Source organism: Bombus pyrosoma, linkage group LG4 (assembly GCF_014825855.1).
Source record: "Bombus pyrosoma isolate SC7728 linkage group LG4, ASM1482585v1, whole genome shotgun sequence".
In the NCBI taxonomy this organism is placed as follows: domain Eukaryota; kingdom Metazoa; phylum Arthropoda; class Insecta; order Hymenoptera; family Apidae; genus Bombus; species Bombus pyrosoma.
Genome location: NC_057773.1, coordinates 14214274 through 14235397, shown reverse-complemented (window position 1 = coordinate 14235397; position 21124 = coordinate 14214274). Strand labels below are relative to the sequence as shown.

The following is a 21124-nucleotide window of genomic DNA, read 5'->3' as shown; positions in this document are numbered from 1 at the left end:
AAACATTTTATTACCTGCCTAGAATAGAACCTGTCTAAATGTAGTATTATAATGAAACTGCTCGTTCAACTATCGTTAACAGCATTTGACTATTCGCCCGAATGCAACGCAGTTTTGCGTTCATTTAAGCGACTTTGCCCGAACAAGCTTACGTTGCAGTTCAAGTAATGCATCCCAGATGTGCAAGCTCGTGCATAACAGTCTCGTTTATTAATTAAAGCCAACATCAAAGTGATTTCATTATGAACGCACGGAATAATAGTGGATAAATTAATTACCTACTTTCCTTACTGTCCTATCTATTCCATATATTTTCTTTATACATAATTACTCGTTATATAACAGATTTATTTTCTACGTTTGGTTACGTAATTGATTCGGTTTATTCGTATCGTTTACACGTCCTACGCATCGTTTAATCAAAAAAAAAAAAATCGAAGCCAGGCAAACTAAAAAGACGGATTAAAATATGTTTCTTCCTGGCCCTAGAATTTACATCCAAGTGTACGCATAATCAGTCGTTGAATGATTTTTAAAATAGAAATACTACGAATACGAAGACAGTGTTGAAGTTGAAGCGTAAGTACGTAACGCACACGTACACACATGCGCGATAAATTACGTACATGTATACTCGTGATAAAATGTCATTTTATTTTTAACGAAGAAAATTTATTCCAAGATACATCGAAAAATATTAAAATACGTTACTTTGAATCGTGCATCGTATGAATAACGCAATAGGTAGATAAGATTATAGATAAGGAAAGTAGAGAGATTTTTTCAGTCTCTGCAGAAAATCTAATACGTAAGGAATACTTGTCGAGAAAGAGAAAAAGTATATCAAGCGTGCAGGTGATATCTTTATTGATTTCCCACACCCATATATTAACGCGTGACTGGTTAAACGAATCGTTTTTGTCAGAACCTTGCGCTTTGCACGTTATATGGGACGTTACGTGTTCTTTTGCGTGTTAAACAAGCGATATAAATTGCGTCGATATCCGCCGTAGTTCGAAAATCTTGGAACAATTATCATATTTTCTACGAAATCGTAACAAATTGAATAGCGATCGAGAGATTACGTAATTCGACACGTTGTATCAGGTTTTACGCGAAGATCGGTAAAATATCGGTACGTTAATTTTAGTCAAAAAAAAAAAAAAAGAAAAAAAAATGCATGCATCGTAAATTTCATAATCCACGTATCGCGTTGTTGGTAATAAAAGGCATCCTGAGACTTTCGAACGGAAAAGAATTTTGTATGTAAATATTTGTCGAATTCGTTCGAGAATGATCTCGTTTGCTCGTTTAGATGGTTTTGGATGCTTTAGCAATGTCTCGCTTAATTCTCGCCAACGCAATCCTAATCCTGGGCTATCAAATCCTAAACTCGTTTGTTTGTAATATTCAAAGACAGCATAGACTTGCGAATTCGCTGCGGAAATTTTCCAAGTTACAAAAGTGCTAAGAAGTTTGGAAATTTCACGAGTGGGCGCGTTCTGAATCAGAAGCTTTTTCCACGATGAGACGTTCTCAGCGTGTAATAGTCGCACGCTCCTTTTCGTTTGTTTTCTTTGCAATTCCTGAGATCTTTAGAACAATCGCGGGTTTCTTCTAGTTTCTCGTGCTACTTCGCAATTTGAGTAATTCTTCTCTCGAAAGGAGCCATATTTCACCGACAGAGCCGTGTTTCTAGAATATATTTCAGAGCAAACGAAGTGAAACGTTCGTGGTAAATTCGATTAATTTTCACGCGTTTCTACTTACATGGATGCGACATAAACGGATAAAAGGATAGGCTGTACGAAGCTAGCGTCCATATCGTATAAGACGGAAGATGGTAAAATTTATTTTCAACCTTGAAAACGACAAGGAAAATTACTTTGCGCGTTCGTTACCTGTCGTAATTCGCAACACGCTCCACGGTTCCGTGCGAATAAAATAACTGCCGAGCGACGTAGGACTCGCGCTCGATTAGACATCTGTCCATTTTGTCGATTGCTTCGATGAAATATGCAAAATTCTGCGATCGAAATTGGACGTGACATTGTCGAGTGTTGCGATGTCACTAAAAGGGATTGATCGCTATTAGCAACGTATAGACGCGCGTCCAAACTTCTTTCCATTGTAATCTCTGCCAGTTTCATCGCGGCGGTCTAAACTCTAAACTCTAAACTCTAAACTCTAAACTCCAATCGTCGAAAATTGTAGGTCCGATGGTATTGATTTCTGTCGTGTCGCACACGGTTTCATGAACCGAAAATGCATTAAAGTATTTAATAATTTAGATGTTACGATGTTACGTGTTTTAACGTTGGCGTGTTACTACAAAATTAAACATTCCTGATTTAATTATTAATTTCAATATTTTGCCTCTCTAATACGATGCGAAATATACATATTACATTACACAAGCATACGTATGAATATAAATATAATTACTAATAAGCTATATAATTAATTAATTACATAAAAAATAGTTTAGGTAATGAATTTATCGGACAAAATGCGCGTAGTTTACACTTTACACCGTCGGAAAACATAATCGATATTCCACGTAATCTTTGTTACTCGTAGCACCGCTATACCGTACCGTACCGTAATTTATGTCGCGTATTAACGTGTTTCTTAACAAATTTCATAAGGCTTTGCGATTTAAAAGCAATCTTCCGCTTTGTCTGGCATTAACGTACAAAACTATTTCCATTGTTATCGTTTATAAGAAACAATTTCAAGAAAATACAGAGCATAGTGACTATATACAAACTGCACCTTTTCCATACTCGGAATTTTCCTCTAATTTTTATAGTATTTGGTAAATTCTCCCTACAAGTCGAATACAATTTTTATCAGCTTGCGGAAAATAAAAATTCAACCGCAACAGATTGATACAACAAATTGATTAGATTATTTATAAGAGGAGATACTAAATGACTTTGCGAACGTATTCGACTTGATCGTTAGCGAAGAGACGACAACGGACAACGGAGGTATGCTTCTTTTCCTATCTTCGTTCATTTTGTCCTGTCTTTCTTTTTCATTTTAATCTTGCGCTTGTCACGTTTCGTCGCGAAAGAGAAAATATGGTATTTCGTTTAAAATCGTAATTTACGTGTTTGACAAACTAATTTTACTAATTGATAATAGTTCGTACTAAAGTAAGGAGTAAATATAGACGAGCTACGTAGGTATATCGCGACTGCACGAGTACCTTGTTTGTCAAATATGCCTGCTGCAGAACAGCGGAGAAAAGCGGCGAACTCCGGTTAATAACATAAATACGTACAGGGTTGATTTACGCGCAAAAATTTTCTCGCTTCGTGGAAACTATTTCCGTCGTTTACCGATGCATCAGTTTGGTGCACGAGACAGTTTATTAATTACGGTATAGTGACCTCGATTGTTTCTCCTTTAATTATTACGAAGTTACCGCGTATAAAAGGATGCTTCGCCAAAGAAGTTGTTCAGGAAAATTATTCGCCGTTGCGTTAAATTCCTACGAAACGAAAGGAGCATCGGGCTTACGTTTCGCCGCCAGATCAAAGCGATACAGCGATCGCTTACGTCTTACGTAACGAGCAAATCGAAACGCTTGGGGTCAGAGTCGGTCGGTCCTTAATTAGAGCCACATAGGTCCAACCAGTCGGTGCCTATTCCTTTCGAAAAATATGTCGTTCTGCCCTTTCACGAGATATATATAGAGATAATGAAATAACATTTCCTTTCCAGATCTCTGTTCTATTACGACTAATTTTGGCATTTATATCGTTAGACTTGTCATCGTATTTATTATTTGGTCCCGCGTATTCCGTAAACAAGCAAATTCCACAAACGAGATCCAAATTTTTGCGGACTAACGAATTTCGTCGCTGATGATACGCGTAAAATTTGCTCGATAGAATTTAGTTGAAAAAACGACGGATACCTATGTACGTTTCGCGTGAAAATATAATACACGTGAATCGATCTTGCCTTCGACGATGGAGATCGAGCAGTGCGCCCTGTGTAAGATCAGCGGCTTTCGTAACATTTACGAATAGCATCGTATAGTCCTACCGTTGGCCATTTGCGACGTCTCCACACCTCTGCGAATCGCTTGGGTTTCCCGGGCATGCGCCAAATTCCAAGTTAACTATAGCGGTGCGCGATTTTTTTTGCAAACGTTGCTACCGGAATTAATTTTGGGCAACCGATGAACGCGAACAACGAACCGATGGGCGATCGAACGTGCGTTTAGTCCCGAACGGTGAACTATGAACGTCGCTGTCCATTTGCCGGGCTATTTGTACGCCCAACTATTTGTTTGAGCGATCGAACGATCGACTCGGACCGACTGTTGTCGAAAGACCATTCCGTATGTGTTGTTGCAAGACTGGCTCGATCGAACGTTGACGCAAGCGTTCCGTCCTTCGACGAAAACGTTTGTTTATCGAGTCAAGCGCTATCGACGCCAGCCTGTCGACGCTGTCTTCTAGGCTCAACGAGGACAATAGCGAGGTACAAGCTCGACTCTACCAACCGCAACCTTGCAACTTTGCCACTTTAAAAATATCCTAGTTAAGGACTCTCTGGCATCCTACATAGCGGGAAAGTTGCACGGGACGTATTGGCGAACACGAGCGACAGCGTCTTAAGAGAGATGGCCCAGCCGATCGACTTTGCTTAATTTTTTCAAGCGAAATTAGCTGCGCAGTTCCGAGAACTGCCGATTCAAGAACTGCTCCTCGGCTTCGCGAGTTCGGTTTGCCCATCGTCATCGCGTGCGTGTAACCTTCAAAGCGAAGAAAACGTTGGTAAAACTATAAGGTTTTAGTAACTGACTCTCGTCGAATAAAGTTGCGGAGCGTAGAAGTGAGATAGATACGGGGATGGTCGTTTTTTTGTTCCTCCGCGAGCCAAGTAGGACCAAAGGTCGGACGCGGTTCGCGGTCGCCAGTCGATCTAGAATCCAGAATCTACAGCATCGCGAATCTCTTTTACTTTATACGTCTTCGGCGTTTGTTTCGTTGCGTTCAAGGTTATAGGGGGCTGCCAAAACGGTATGTCGCGTATTCCCTCGTTCCTCCGTTGGGCGTTTACTCCACTTTCTCTGGCAGCGTGCACACGTCTTTAGCCCGTGGAAGATTTTTCACAACGAGGACTTTTCCATAGATATAACCACCGACTCTGCGAATCGTGGCACGTACCTCGATTTTAATCGATTCTTCGGAAATGCCAAATTTATCATACCTTCGACCAGCGAAGACGAGGAGCGCGAAAATCCCGAGACTAACTGTTATACGTACGCGCGTACGAACAATCAAGTCTTTGCAAGAAAAATGCAGAACCGCGGAAATGCCAGACGAGCAACGACACAATGCTGGAAAACACCGCAAGGTCGATGACTATTGGGCAGAGCGCCAATCGAGTTTGGCAACTGTTGGAAGAATCCGCCAAGTTTTTCCTTCGTATTTTCGCCCATGTGTCTCTACCAAATGATGGAATTTAGATTAGTAGTTCCTCGCGAAGGATAGGACGAGAATATTATTTTTCTTCGATGTAACGATACGGTCAAAACGACGACGAAAAGGCTTACGATGTACGGTTTGCAACTGGTCGATTCTCTAACTATCGCTAATATAATAATAATATAATATTCCGATAATATACAGGATTCAGCAAGGATAATTAAAAGTTCAGATCGGTGTGCGCGACTTAATCTGTCCGAGAAGGGAGGAGACAGTGACAGTTATAAGAAATCTAAATGTATAAGAAACGCGTGTGTCGGAACTGAGAATTGGCAAATTGCCAGCACTGTGATCGAACGTGGATGCACGTTTCTTGTCGGCAGAATCGTATTACCGTCTGAAAATTGATTAATAGCCCGTCGCGGCATACTACCGATAACGTCGGGAAGAGGATGGCATAGTTAACATCATGGTCACGTACGTACCTGTTTGCATAGCAAAATAATACCGTGTTACCACAAACTACTTGCGCGCAGCGGAGCTTGCTACGCGAATTCCCGTTACGCTTTTTCATTCTCTTCCTTCGCCTTCCTGCCTGCCAGCTTGTCCAACCGGCTGTTTGTTTCCATCTTCGTCCTCGTTTCCGTTTCTTTTCCTCTTCCTATTAGGAACTACGAGTCAGGAAATTTGTCCCACTTTGACGAGTATAAGTATCAACACGCGTCGCGGAACAAGTCGAGAATAACGCAGAAATCCGAACTGATTCTAATAACTGAAAGCGATTTGTCCTACCGCGTTGAAAGCGATTCTACGTTGATTCGAACAGCTTAAGGGACGTTAAAATGCTAGCGTAGATAAGTTGATCAATCAGAGACGATGAATAAATCCTGGAACGTAAAAAAGGAACGTTGTTTGCAGAGCGACGGGTAAAGCGATTTTAATATGAAATCCTTCTTCGCGCGAATTAAAGGAGAGCTGGTTTGCCGACGCACGGTTTAAAAAAGAATTGGGTCGATCGTTTTATTATCCTTTTCATATGTCTGTATAAATAGATTATAAATACTTTTGCATTATCGAACCGTGGCTATGTACGTATGTCGTTAGAAAATTAAAATATCAATGAACGTTTAATAAATTCCAGCAAATCGGATCATCAAGAACGTTTATTCACGCTCCAAACTGCGTTATTCGTCGCGTATACGCCACGTGAAATTTATCGCCAGTGCGGTTAACGTACTTTTCTGCGAGTAAAATATTTTTGCGCGTTCCTAAAAGCTTGTTCTTTGATCACACGGGGATAGAAGCAGGACTCGACAAAGGTTAATAAGAGCGCATTTAGTTGGAGTTCCTTGGCTATATGGGATTTGTCAGTGCTTGTCCGCGACCGTTTCAGCGAATACGACGTCGTAGTTCTCGCAATACAGCTTTCCGCTTTCGCTTTATTCCTTCAGAGGGAAATAATCGATCGATTGGTATCTTTTGTCGGGACAAAAGTTTTGCGAATCGGAGAAGAAGCTGACTCCATAAAATGGTATAAACGTTGGATTCGTTCGAAACTCGCCGAACCGAAGAAATTGGTATAACGGTAATCTCGTTCAAACTGCCAATTCTACGATCGTTTGATCGATCGAGGATTAAAAGAGAACAGGAAATCGAAACATTTCCGATAAGATCGATGCGCTTGTACCGCTGAAATTTCGATTATTCCGATCATAGAGATCGAATAGAACAAAGTTATTACCTAATAAATCACGAGCTTCGGATCCTGGCAAGTCTTTTTTTTCTTTAAATTAATCTAACGTCCGTTTCGGCAACGTTCAAACTTTCTGAGAACGTTGCCGTGGATTTATCGGGTATTAAATTTTGCGCCGAGTCGAGAATTCCTCGATAAATTGGCCGGTTCACGGCGATCTTGTTTGGTATCCCTAAAGTGGCCTAAAGGACGGGACAAGCCGGTTAGACCAGATGAGAATTTTTTAAAAAGCGTTCCAGTTTCCGCACGATATTTATTGCGATATAAAGCACGCGAGTTTCGGGGCGAAATCGAGCAGCAACTTTAGTCTCGAACCGAGTATGTGCTTCTTACGCTACTGTAACTTTCGCCCTCGCCCCGACCAGTTCGCCTTTCTTTCTTCTTCTCCTCGGGTTATTCTCTTTCGCTAAGACTTTGTTCTTGGCCAGAAGCGTCGTAGTGCTTCGTCCTCGACGCGTTTCCCGACCGATTTTATATCGTCTATCGCAAAAATTTTTCTCGCCAAAAGGAAGATACCACTTTTTCGACGAGATCTCGATTTACGTTAAAATTACGAAACTTCGGATAGAGTTGTTTTCGTTCGTGTACTACGTATTTCGTTCGGAAAGCTGCGGATTACCCTGCATTTCGCTAGTTTGATAATACTCTTAAATCAACTGTACAATTTACTCCGTTCAAAGTATGTACAACAGTTAGAAACTTGGTTAAGTTACCGGGGCGGCGAGGACGACACGCTTTTACGAAACTCAGATTGATAAATTTATAAGTACACTTGGAAACGAAGAAGATACATCGATTCGGATGATTTTTACTTTGACCGAAAATATTCATTTTCAAACGTTCATCTGTATCGTTTGTCTTGAAACGACGCTCGTTACGTAATGATAAAATTTGGAAATTTTCATTCATCCAAGATAACGGTCCGATAAAGATACGTAAAGATTACGAAAAAGATAACGAAATAACGATTGTTTTAGCCCGCTCGCGATCGTTCAGCCAACGGTGAAAACGAAAAGACAGTGTTCGATCGGCTGGTAAAGGGAGCAGGTTTGCACCATACCCAAGCGTTCTTTGCGTTATATTAATTTTAAAATTCTTGCGAAATCCCGGTCCCTCCTCTCGGTTCTTGTATAAAAAATGATATTTAAAAATGCTCTTCTCCGTCGGTCGGACAAGAATTTAAAACATCAGCGAGAAAAATACTTCGCTTAACCTAATACGTAATGCACGCGGTCCGATAGAAAGCGACCAAGGAGACGGTGCTGGCGGAATACAAAGTCAATTTCGTTAACGTTAACCGTGGCAGAATGTTAAGTCACAATTACGAACAAGATTACGACGCGCATCGGTTCCCGTGCACCTTCACTCTTTATCTTATACGCAATTTTTGTTCTTCGAAATTTCTATTTCGTTTCCACGCGTAGAAATCTTTCGTGCCATGTTCCGTTTTCAAGAAACCTGGTTATACGAGTACATACGGTTTATGCTCTTAATTTCAAACATTTTTCTTCTATAAACGATAGGTTTACGTATGACAGAACTAGGATGTGAGAAAATTCGACTATTACTTTTTACGTGTGTATACGTAATACGGTATTTTGAACGGGTTTCTCGAAGTTTGCCACGATTTTCACGTAATAACGAGACTATGAACGCTTTCAAGTCGATGTTAGTTGCGGCTTTTTTTTTTTATTTTATATAAAAGCGATTACATCGAGACGAATTTAACGAATTCTACGTATTCTTATGAGGTATACGTGTGATTAGTTAATAAATGATGTAACAAGGAAATAATGTTCACAATTATAAATTTGTGAGGCCCGATAGAGGGAAAGGAGGGTTGAAATTACAGACAAATTGCCTGAATATACGCAAGATGTCGGGTATACAGGAAAATTCGCATAGCGCATTTACTCGAGGGGAAAAGAAACGACAGAGAGGAAAGTTCTACGTTTGGTAAGCTCCAACTTCGCGTAAGGCCTTAGTTTTATCGAGTTAGGTGCATCGCCGCGCACAGAAAATGCAATTGCATCTCTCTTTTAAAATGGGATTATACAATTTTCATCTTGTTAAGCTGCCGATCTTTTTCTTCCGTTCTTCTTCCCTGTCCTGAATTGTGAAAAAAATCTGTGAAAAAGACATAGATATGCATACGTATATGTATATCGCAATGCCCTACGTTTAAATTTTTAATTGGAAATATATCACGAATCGATGATTTATCTTACCTTATACTTGTTGTTGCGCTTTGTTGTCGCAGAAAGAAGAGAGCTTACCTATTCCACTCGCACGCGTAATGAATCCTGTAAAAACGCAAAGTTTCGATTTTGACGCGGAATAAAATTGACATTATTTTACATGTCGAGAAATAATCGAGTAATAATTGAGAGGGAAAGAAAATTAAGAGAAAAGAGAGAAAATTATTCAAAGAGCAGCGCGTATCAGACGATATCGTTTCTACTTTGTACATTGTTCGATCGATTCGATAAATGTTCGTGCTACCGAAGCAAAACTGTTTTGATCTATTCTTGTTATTAAACTCTAACATTTTCACGTGGAAATTACAAATTGACTGAAATTTTTGAAGCGAATGCAGAGCGATATCGTGTCGGCCAATCGAGCTGTAATTCTGTCAAATACATCGCGCTAATGTATGTAATTGCTTTTCAGTGTTGAATTCGATTCATATAGCCATTTATTTCGTTATTTTACATATTTACCATCGTGGCGAGGGAAATATTTAACGTGACGTTTCATACACCGTCAGTTTTATATTTTCGTACGTAACAGGAGAAAGAAAAAGAAATGATCTCTTTTAATACTGGTGAAGCATCTTGCACGTGCGTTTGGGCGATTCGTTCGCTTTGTGCATCGAAAGTTTTCTCCTTGTACTTGACACTGTACAACAGATGATATAACATTCTAACTTGATGTAATATTCTGTCTTCCGTCTGTTATAAATTGCGCTCGAAATATCCTTCGAGCATCGATTAGAAGCATCCTACCTTCTACCAAAGTTGAAATTTAAAGGAACGACGTGTACGGCAAGAATTTATGTAGGCTTGTAGGTTATCCGATGGGAATCGGATAAAAATGTACGGAATAATTTCACTGTTAGCCCTAGTTCTTTCGTTCAAAAAATATTCATGCTTCTTACTTGCATTCAAAGACTATATCCATAAAAAACGTTAAAAAAAAAGCTTTTTTTAGCCGCGTTTTACATAATACTTTTCAGAATCGTTTCTATCGTAACGGAGAATAGCCATATTTTATTCCTCCCTTTCTTCCTTTCCTTTATTCTGATATTCGCACGCACTTTCTTCGCGTTATTAGCGACTATGCTATATCAGCGGCATACGACTATCTTATTCTACTCGTAACGCACCACCTCGTTTTAATTAAACGATAGCGGCTGTTGGCTCGTATTAGACGTTGCAACGTACTCGAAGAATCGAACAAATTCAACGAGAATTCGGTAAAATATCGAGCAATGCGTGTTCAGCATTGCCATTATATACGTATCGTGTTCCACCGGCATATTTCGGACATTTTGCCGCGATATGCCTGCCAAAGGCTCGAATATCGAACATATTCTAGATACGTAATTGGATTTCTTTCGCTGACAAGAAACGCGAACGAATCGAACTTTGATGTAATTCATTTTGACGCCGATTAAAATGATTTTTTTCGACAAAGGTACGTACAGCTACCGTCGGCGATATAATAGCAAGTCTGAATTTTTCCATATTGTGTTTCTTGATTCGGTTGTGGATTTCGGAAACGTTCTGAGCTTCCTTTGACGCCTGGATGCGTCGCGACGGAACGAAAAACGAAGAAAAAGGATCGAAATATCTTCTTTTATTCTTTCGAATATCGTATCGCGGTATCGCGTATCTACGATACTACGAATTGCTGCTCTTTTTATTACTTTTACCGAATCCTTTAACGCTAGTACGCTTTTGGTAGCGACAAAAATTCGTTGTTTCGTTTTTCGAGTAAACTTCAAAGCTCGTAGTACGGCACAAGCTTCGGCAGCGAAAACTGCAGAAAGATCGACCGGCTTTGAACGATAATTCCGAATCTCATCGGTCGATAAGCGATCGTTTATAGGCACACGATGCGCGTTTATGCAAATTTATATTTTTACGAACACGACTGAAGAAATGAAATATAAATGGGAAGTTTCATTTCCTAAATATTACAACGAGTATTTGGGAATTTTGTGCGTTTTTGTTGTACAGGTATCGCGTATATTCGCTGGATCTTCCTTTTTGCCCGTTTAGATTTGATATCGGGATTTGAGAAGAACGCGAAACAACAGGGTTTTGGAGATGCCACGTATATCTATACAACAAACGCAAACAGCCCTCTCGCGGTACCTAACAGAATGCAAATCGATTTGCAAGTTTCGTAACTATCCTTTTAGTCTAAATAGTTTCAAATACTTTCCTACCGCTTATATCCGCGATCGTGGACCGTCTGTAAATGTTCCACTGCTCATAAATACTCTATTTTCTTCTCATCTTTCTTCTCGGCGGTAGCAGGTTGGTTCTGTTAAATATCGCGGTTCTCAGATCGGTGCAATAAATTCTGTTTGCTATCCCAACTTTTGCGTCCTATTATCGTATACTATTTATAGACGTTAGTGACGTTAAATTAAAGTGTATAAGTGTTGGAACAAACGATAAGCAATTTTAGATAGTATTACGGCTTTCTATACTTTTATTAGAACGTATATCGGAACGAGTTTAGCTGTGTAATTCTTCAAATATAATATAGCCACTTTATTTGATTATTTTCGAAAAGGTGATTGCAAGTTGCCAGACAGCTATATTGACAAGTTACTCCGTAAGCAATTAAGTTAAATCGGTTCTTTAATATCGTACGTGAAAGTTTCTTGGGGTCCCTTAATGGCGATTCTTTAATATCCTAAGCTGAAAATGTACAAAACGTGCAAGAGTAATACGTATTTGATATAATTAAATTTTCTTTCTGCATTTCTCAAAAATTAACGCTTTCGACGATGTTGATTTTGATATTAGACGAATTTAATTCAGATTTACCTGCGCGTGTAATTTCGTAATCGACGCTAATTACATTCAGCGATAGCCAAGAAAACTTACTCGAACGTCATCCAAATGATACAAAACGGTTCAAATAATTGTGAACGATAGTCGCACGATCCCTGTAACGCACCGGATATCTATTTTCAAGATTCAGGAAGAAAATTTATATTCCGTAGGTTGTATCGTATTATTGATTGATTATTATCGTCGCTTTAATTCCCTCGCCAGTGCGCTTCTCTCTCTCTCTCTCTCTCTCGCTCTCTTTAATAAGCACTCTCTGTTGTTACTTCGACAGTCTACAGCACAGAGAGCGTGCTATCGTGGAAAAAGTGGACGGTAGAAAAATTCGCTTCTCGTTTACTACAATTTCGCTGCTTTTATGAAGGTCTTATTAACCGATATCGTTTACTTACTAATAGCTATGGCTTTGAAACAAGACCAGTAAAGTTATAACAGCTATTGTACGCTACAGCCTTTGATTCTGTTTCAGTTTCAGTTTCAAATAACTCTGTGGAATCGTTACTTTTACATTCTATATACTTTTCAGTCTTGTTATCTACGATAGAATTACGAAAGTGTAGCTAATAATTAAATACAGTTAACGATTGTAAAATTACTACGAGTATTTGTAGGCTTTACGTTCGTCTAATCGAACGCTTTTACGTTTACAAAAGAATTTAATAGATATATATACTCGAATTATTGCAATCGCTTCTTTATGATACGTGTATTCGTAAAAAAAAATATTTTTTTTTAACGCGCCTTCTTCGACCTTTTTTTAAAAACAAGAAAATCAAGAAAAGTTGCGGATTTTTGGGTGGGGAAATTTTATAGTTTCACAGCCATGTTAATAATCAATTTCCAGTGATTTGTTTACAATAGAAAGAAACGCTTTATTATTAGATCAAATATCCGAGCGTTTATGGTACTGTACACTATATGACAGGTATATAATGCGATTTACATTGTATTGTACAAGGTGAAAGAGGAATTTATTAACAAGTAAAACGAAAGACGTGTTACGAAGCTCGTAAAAAAAATATGTCTGACAATATTCGAAGAAATTGGCTTATACGACAAAGATGGTATTGCGTAACGCGAGATAAATTTTGTGTCTTTTTATCGCAGGTTACAAGTTCTCGTCAAAAGTGCACAAAGTATGGAGAGGAGACAGCGTTAATGTCGTCCGTATTAAATTCCAGAGGGTGAGTAAAATATTATTCAAATAACGCTTTGCTCCGCTAGCGAGAAAAAAGCGTCTACTCTATACATATGTATGTATTTAAAAAAGGTTTTTAAATACAGGATGGCAGGGTAATCGTAGTACGAGCTGGCAAAAAGATAAGTCGAAAATATACAATAACATTTTTTTTTTCAAACGGTGCTATCTCTCCGAGAAAATCGAGTTTGAAAATTTATCGGGCACTCTTTATGTCGGCTATGTATCGACTGGCCATAGGCAAACGATCGGCAAAAGTATATGTATAAATATAGCAATTATATGTACAAACGCGATCATTTTTTTATTATGAAAACGAATATTCAGCTTTTTGTTATCGATATAACAACAGGAATAAATTAATACACATACATATGTATATGTATGCGCATAATTTAAATAACATTATCGTGTTTTCATTGAAATACATTACAATTATGTACATTTTTTATATGACTGCCCTAAACCGTTCCTCGATGATATCTTTCTTAAGACGTGGTAAATCGATAAATTACTGATTTAGTTGCAAATATTTCAAAGTGCTTACCTCTGTACTTTGCTATACACGAAGAATTCTTTCGTTCAAGCGAACAACTTCGTGCTCGTCTGTCTCCTTTAGCCCATATATTTGCCCGTTCTTCTTCTCTAGCTTCTACATTGTCTTTCCGTTTTAAAGAGTATTTACTCGTATTATTCCGATTTCTCTACGAAGAAAGAAATTTTTTTTTTTTTCACGCAATAATGCACGTACTTTGCTCAACTTCGTTTGTTCGATTCTTATATAAACCCCTTTAATCATTTTTTCAATTTATTTCTGTATACACCGTAATATCGATGTATCAACTGCGAGGAACGTTAAATTCGTACGACTTGCTGGGCGGAAGTCTTTTAATTCAATCTACAAGGAATACGCAGATTTTTTAAATTGGATAAAGTTCCGAAAAGAATGACAGGGAATTAAACTAAATCGTAATCGAATTTTATATATACGCCACAAACTTTCGTCGAGTTTTGCTTCTCAATAAATTTCTAAATTTGCTAACAAAAAATTACGTTAAAAAATCGATGATATAAAATTACGCCTTCGTCGATAGCAGCGACGCGTAATAAATTTGACAAATTTCGTTAATTCGATGGAATTTCTTGAAATACGTAAATCTCGCAGACACGTTGCGATTTATTTGTTGATTTACATGTGCGACTAGTTGCAGGCATGTACCAAATTCCGTACTTTCCGAAACTGCCGACAATCAACGTACGTATTCGCGAACACAAGCTAATCTAATTGAAGTGTTTGCACCGGTTCACGTAGACGTGTTTCGCCAACCAAATATCGTCACATTCCAACAGCTTCAAAATTTTGTTCATCGTTCGATTTTTTACAAATGTATTTAAAAGCAAGTGAAAATTCATTTGTTAATTCGATTGCTATTTTACATACGTGTAAGAAGAATGACTAATAAGCGGAAGAACATGTGAAATTTTTAGCAATTAATCTGCCTGCGTCACGAAATATTTTGTATCTCTGACCGTCGTTGATGTATTACGTTTAAACGGATGGCGCTTATTTGACGTAAGAATATACCGATTAAATTAATATCTGGTTAGGATCGATGAGCACAGTAACGTAGAAAAATTTCCATTGATAAGGAAAAAACAAATTTCTCAACTAATTTCATTCTTCGAGCTCTCAAAGCATTTTCATTGTATTATAAACTGTACTTATAAACACAATAACTTGCCATCTGCCGATCATCAAACTCATCAAAATCTGACTCAACTACGTTTAATAAAGAAAGAGAAAACGATCAAGAATATACTATCTTTCTAAATTAAATAAATAAAATAAATATCCTCTATCGTAATTCAAATGATACGTCGTACGTAAACTTTTATATAGGAAATACACGTACGTATGTACGTTGCATGCATAATACAGACAAAAATAAAATTTACATGTATCGCGCATTTTGATAAGCCGATATTAAACGTTCAATTTGCATTCCGTGTTAAATTAATCCGAATAATGCACAAGGTATGCCATCGATAATTATTCTGAATTTATCCGTATAAAGATAAATTGGAAATACGGAGTACACCTTCGTGACCCACAGGCAAAATGTTAACGAATGGAAAAATATAAACTATCGCGTAATAAAAATTCATACATTAAATTTTAAATGCGGCAATATCAATTTATCGGTAGATTAACAAATAAGTATGTAACGTTGGATTTATCCCCTTCTTTTTCCCTTCTTTTTTTTTTTTTTATTCTACATTTTAATTCACTCGTACCTTTTAGGATTATTAATGGCCACTTTATGGCTATCGGTGTACAATTAAGATTTATCTTTGTTTTACGAAATTATGAGAAAAATAATACGGCCTAACGAAGTTAAAATAATTTTGATATCACGTTGCACTCTTTCTCTCTCTCTCTCTCTGTTCGTTCAGATCGAGTCGGTAATTTATGTCGATGCATGCCAACTTTTTGCGATAACTTTGCTAAATAAGTTAAATATTGCCATGCGTGGTAATTTTTCTCGTTGCCTCATAATATCATAAAGTTAAGAGACTCGTTTTTTGTTTTTTTTTTTTTTTTGAACGATATAAACTAAGCTAAACTTAATTTTGTTTCCAAAATTCTGCTATTTAAAAGAAAAAAGCAATAATATCTCGATGTTCCCGTATAAACATAATTCCGTTGTTTTCGATTTGTTACATTTTTACAGGGTTGCAGAGTTTAAACGTTCGAGATTTATGCGCGAAATATAAACTGTCAAAAACATTCGATAAAACGATATTATTTCGATAATATTATCGCGTTATACGGTACTTCTCCCTCGCTATTAATATTTCAAGATCTTTTGTAAAATTCAAGTAAAAAGTAGAATATGAGTAAAATTTTTTTATTCGCAAGATATTAACGCGTGATATTGCGCAAAGTTAATTATAGAGTCGTTTATGTCGTTCTGAGAATTCTATCGTTAATTTTAATAACTAAATACAGCAAAGTTTAACAATTTTATCTAACTCTCGAACGAACGTTTACTCAAATTATATGTTTTATTATATTATTATTATTATTATTATTATTATTATTATTATTATTATTATTATACAAATTATAAATACCAATTAATTTGCCAAATTATCGTGTCTAAAAGGATGACTCGAAACGCTAGAAAAATTTACGTACTTTTGAAACGAAGACACAACGAACCGCTATTTAATTTCGTTGTCTTCGTAAAACATCACATGCAAACATAGTTAGCGTAAGTATGTGTGCATAAAACTGTACATTAAACAAAGAAGAAAATTTTCCGCCAAAGGTAGAAACAGATGAATTTATAATACGCTTGTAAATTATTTAATGGAATTAATAAAACGAGCAAGTATCGCGTTAGAATGTATTTCAAATATATATAAATCTAATAGCTATGAATGACAAATTAAGGGGAAAATGGGACATTTTCTCAAAATATTTGATTACGTTGCAATTTCAGCGTCCATTCTCCATTCCCTCGATTACCTCGCCTAATTCATCGTGCTCTAAATTACTGGAAAACCATTTTGTACCGCTCGTTTCATTTGATGTCGTTTCGTATAAGTACTCGGTAAAATGCCGGTATAAAATGAAGGAACGCGAACAACGTTTCGTTCGCCGAAAAGGAGAATAGAAAGGACGATATAACAGAATCTAGTTCGTTATACATATGTAAAACGTTTACCCGCCTTCTATTCATCCATCAAAGAGGCTCTTCGGCCTTTACGTTGCCACTATAACGCCCTATAACGTTATACGGAAGACTAATTGAGCTGGTTAAACTTCTCTCCTGTACAAAAGAGATTCGTAAAAACGTTAATTGGTTAACGAAGTATGTAACTCGTTTCGCTGTTAAAACATTACTTAAACGCTCCCGTTTCCGCGTTCAAAGGTTTTTGCAAACGATTGATCGGTTAAAACGAAGAACGGCTCGTCCTTTGAACGTATTTAATGATAATTTCAGAACGGAGGTATCTTTTAAAAGATAAAAATCATGTAAATCACGACGTAACTGAAATCGTTTCGTACGTGTTATTTACTCGTGCTCGTCGAAAATGAACGTTTTATCCGACAGAAACGATGTACGATATCCGTAAAAGAAAAGTCTCGGGTCTGTATGTGCGAAATTGCGATCGCTATGTGCAATATCAAATAGTATTACACGATGCGAATCAAAAGTATATGTAGGAGGCGTAGTAATATTCTCACGATACGTAGTATAGGTAGAAAATGAGATTTTTCTATTTGTAGTCATGGTGCGATATTCTTTCGACGATTATCCACCGAGAGATTCGAGCAAACAAGTATCGAGTACTTTCTGCAATAGTACTTAGTATTATCTATCGTTATCCACTGCTATCCAATCTGCCGTCCAATATTATCCAAAGCATCTTGTCGTGTACGTTTTGTACGATGCGTAGCGTTCAACTTATAATATGATATATGAAAATAAGAAAAGATAAATGTTTCCTTTGACCGAACACCGCTATCACCCGTTCCATCCCACTTTGGTCGCTGGCCACTGAGCCTTCCAGCCCTTGTCTCGCTAGTTGGCGACGAATTCTCACAAGTAGGATGCCAGGCGTTCAACTTATAATATCATATATCCTTCTTCTTCTTCTATAAACTTCTTGCTCTGACACAGATTGCTTCTTTTTTTTTGGATTATACGCGGTTACGTATTTCAAAGCAGCGATACGACACGGAGAAAACGGAGAACAATTAGAGCGTTGATCGAGTTTCCTAATACTCGCGCACGAGCGTGGTACTGTGGTCGAATCGACACGCGCCAAAGCGGTTTATCAGGCGGGCAAAAGCGGTTTATCAGACGGACAAAACGTCGCTGTCTAAATTGACAATCCGTCGCGTATATTACGCGCGTATTTCTGGGAATCAAACTACCATTCACGTACAGTTGACGACAAGTTATTGAAATTGAAAAAACCAGGGAAATATCTTTTTCGTGGTCGCGGGAAAACATATTTGGCGATACGAAGAAACACCTTTGTCAGAATTCGGTTTCTATTTATATCGCGGTATCGTTCTGGCCATGGCAACGTATCGCCCAAATCGTTGGAACTTTGTACGTGCACGCGCTGTAAAAGATAAAAGATTTCCATAGAGTGGAAAGGATCGAGTGGATTAATTTTTCTTGTAAATGAAATCTCTCCGTGTTCTACGAGCTGTTAAAAAGATTATGGATTACTCGTGAACAACGCACACACGTGATATCGATCTCAGGACTTCCTGCTTGGGCGTGGCTCCAGGAATCCTGAACAAAAGGATAATATTCATCAGCTTCTCCTATCGAGACACCGGCAATCTACGTTTTATCATCGGTCACGGTTCGATTTAAGCGAAATTGTATTTTATCACGCTGTTCTTTCCTCCGCGATATTTCACCCCGTTCGAACCTTCCATACGATCCTTTGAAGACCTAATTTCGCCACTCGTCCGTGTAGCGTTATTTCCTTTTTCAACTTTACACGCTATACCTGATAACGAGAACACTCACGTGTTTTACTTAAACAGAATCTTTTTCAATTTTGCTTATACCGCGTAATAACGTGTAACTTAAGCGACTGAACCGAGAAACTAGAACGAATAAATACGACAGATATTACAAGGAGATATATAACCGTTCTGCGGTTCGAACGTTGTGTTGCGTGCAATTTAAAAAGTCGATCGATTCGTTACGCAAGTATGAAAATTATAATACGCAATTAAAGATCGAGGACTTGACTTGAAATATCATTTTCTAGCTCTTGAAGTGAAAAAAAAAAAAAAAGAAAAATGAGAAAACGTATACTGTATTTTATTTAACTTCTGACAAAGCTCTTCGCGCCGCTTTCCCCATATGAATATTTAGCGCACGAACGGTTGCTTTTTGCAGGAAAAATTTGCAGCGCAGTCAGCAGTAACTCTATGCCCATTTAGCTTCCAACTTTTTATTATTCGCAACACTGCCATTCACCGCGAAACTTCACGAGAGCAAAGGCAGATAAAATTAACCGTTATGCACATAGTCCGTATCTATCGTGTGATATATCAAATGCGAAACAGAGTGCAACGGTATGAATTTCAAATTCTCCTTACGTATTTCATATTATATCTTCAGTTCCGATAAAATCCCGATACTTTCGACGATGCGATGGAGATGGTGGAAATTTCAGAAAAAAATGACTGATAATTGTATCTACGTGCTGTAGCTGTGTCCGTAAGTTGTTGCTGTAAAACGTTGCTAATCTGTAACGATACATGCTAACGATATTCTAACGATAGACGTACGTATATATCTTGACATCGCGTAAAACACCCTTTAGGATCTGCAATTGGTTGCGCGTCTGATAAAATCGTCTATAACTTTGTTATGCGATCCGACGATGTAATCGATCTTCGTGGAAACCTATGGTATAATTGTACAATCGCGAACGTCATTACGCTAACTCGGAGATCGTTGTACGTATTTCGACGTTATGGATTTTTAACAGAATTAATAGTATTAATAGAGTAGCAGGTAACATCGAAACAATTAGGTAACGGTATAACGAAGGCTCGCGAGTTTTATATTTAAACAGTTGTATAACTGGCTACCGTTGTAAATATTAAATATAATATGTCGATTCATTAACTACGATAGATGGTCTCTTTAAAGGTAAATTTTTCCAATTTTTCGTTTTCTCGATTAACAGATTATTACTGAAAATTACGTAATAGATAATCTTAAATAAATTTATCTAACTAATATGCTTATACGTGTGATACATATTAAACGTTGTATAACGCCAACGATTATTTAAATATTTTTAATAATACCAGGTAATTTCCGCCAGTTGTTATTTTTCTTTTACCTTTAGTAAAATTGATGCAGCTTCGGTTGTGTAACTAATTATCCTTTAAAATAGTGGAAATAGCCTGAAAATACCCAGGAACAGCTATTAAACCGTCAAAGTAGTTTAATGCGCTTCAGAACTCGGTAGCTACATCCCCATTCGTATTACTCGAGCGACTTTGGTAGACAGTTTATCGGTCCAAGTCACTTTGATAATCAAATCAAATGCAAATCTCGAGAGTTTTGAACGGAACTTCTTCGGTTCTTTCGTAATTCGTGACCCATAAATATGCGTGTTTCGATAATCGATGAAACATAAGTTACAGATCCTATCAATTTCGATTTTAAACGATGGTTGGCCTACATTTCGGAAACTCTTTGTATCAAAACGCGACAGTAGACACTCCGATCGCGCGAGAATGCTCGAAAAACGCGTGTAACTAATCTTACAAAATATCTTAGCTTAGAAAATATCGAGTTTAGAATTGACAGGCGATGTAGAATCGAATAGCGAATTAAAATCTGATCGAAATTAATCGAGAATGCTTGTTAAAATAAGTGGTTGTTACGTCGTTACGAACGAGATAATCGAAAGAGTCGATGAATAAGTACAACTGAATTCATCGTCGTTATAGAACGCGTTAAAATATCGTCGTAACTGTTCGGTTGCAAAACATGCTTTTTAGCTTCTCGCAATTTTACTTTAAATTCTTTAAACATGGTTCCGCTGATGGAGATACGCCCACAAGCCTGGCCTA

General features: G+C 37.6%; 1 protein-coding gene and 1 long non-coding RNA gene across 7 annotated transcripts in view; one reads left to right on the top strand and one right to left on the bottom strand.

The window, feature by feature from the left end:
• Positions 1–4314, bottom strand: part of LOC122567158 — a 48438-nt gene extending 44124 nt beyond the window's left edge. Inside the window, exon 1 of the long non-coding RNA XR_006316715.1 lies at positions 4060–4314. This is a non-coding gene — a long non-coding RNA (uncharacterized LOC122567158). The remainder of the gene's footprint in view (positions 1–4059) is intronic.
• LOC122567143 (1-phosphatidylinositol 4,5-bisphosphate phosphodiesterase epsilon-1-like) overlaps positions 1–21124 on the top strand; it is a 132749-nt gene that overhangs the window by 52854 nt on the left and 58771 nt on the right. For 2 of the 6 annotated variants that reach the window (XM_043725398.1, XM_043725401.1), the window contains exon 3: positions 13398–13474. The exons of 3 other annotated variants lie outside the window; for them this stretch is intronic. The gene's annotated coding sequence lies outside the window, so the exon portion shown is untranslated. Of the gene's footprint in view, positions 1–13397; positions 13475–21124 lie in introns of those variants that run through there. One more of the 6 variants, XM_043725400.1, reaches the window with a different exon arrangement.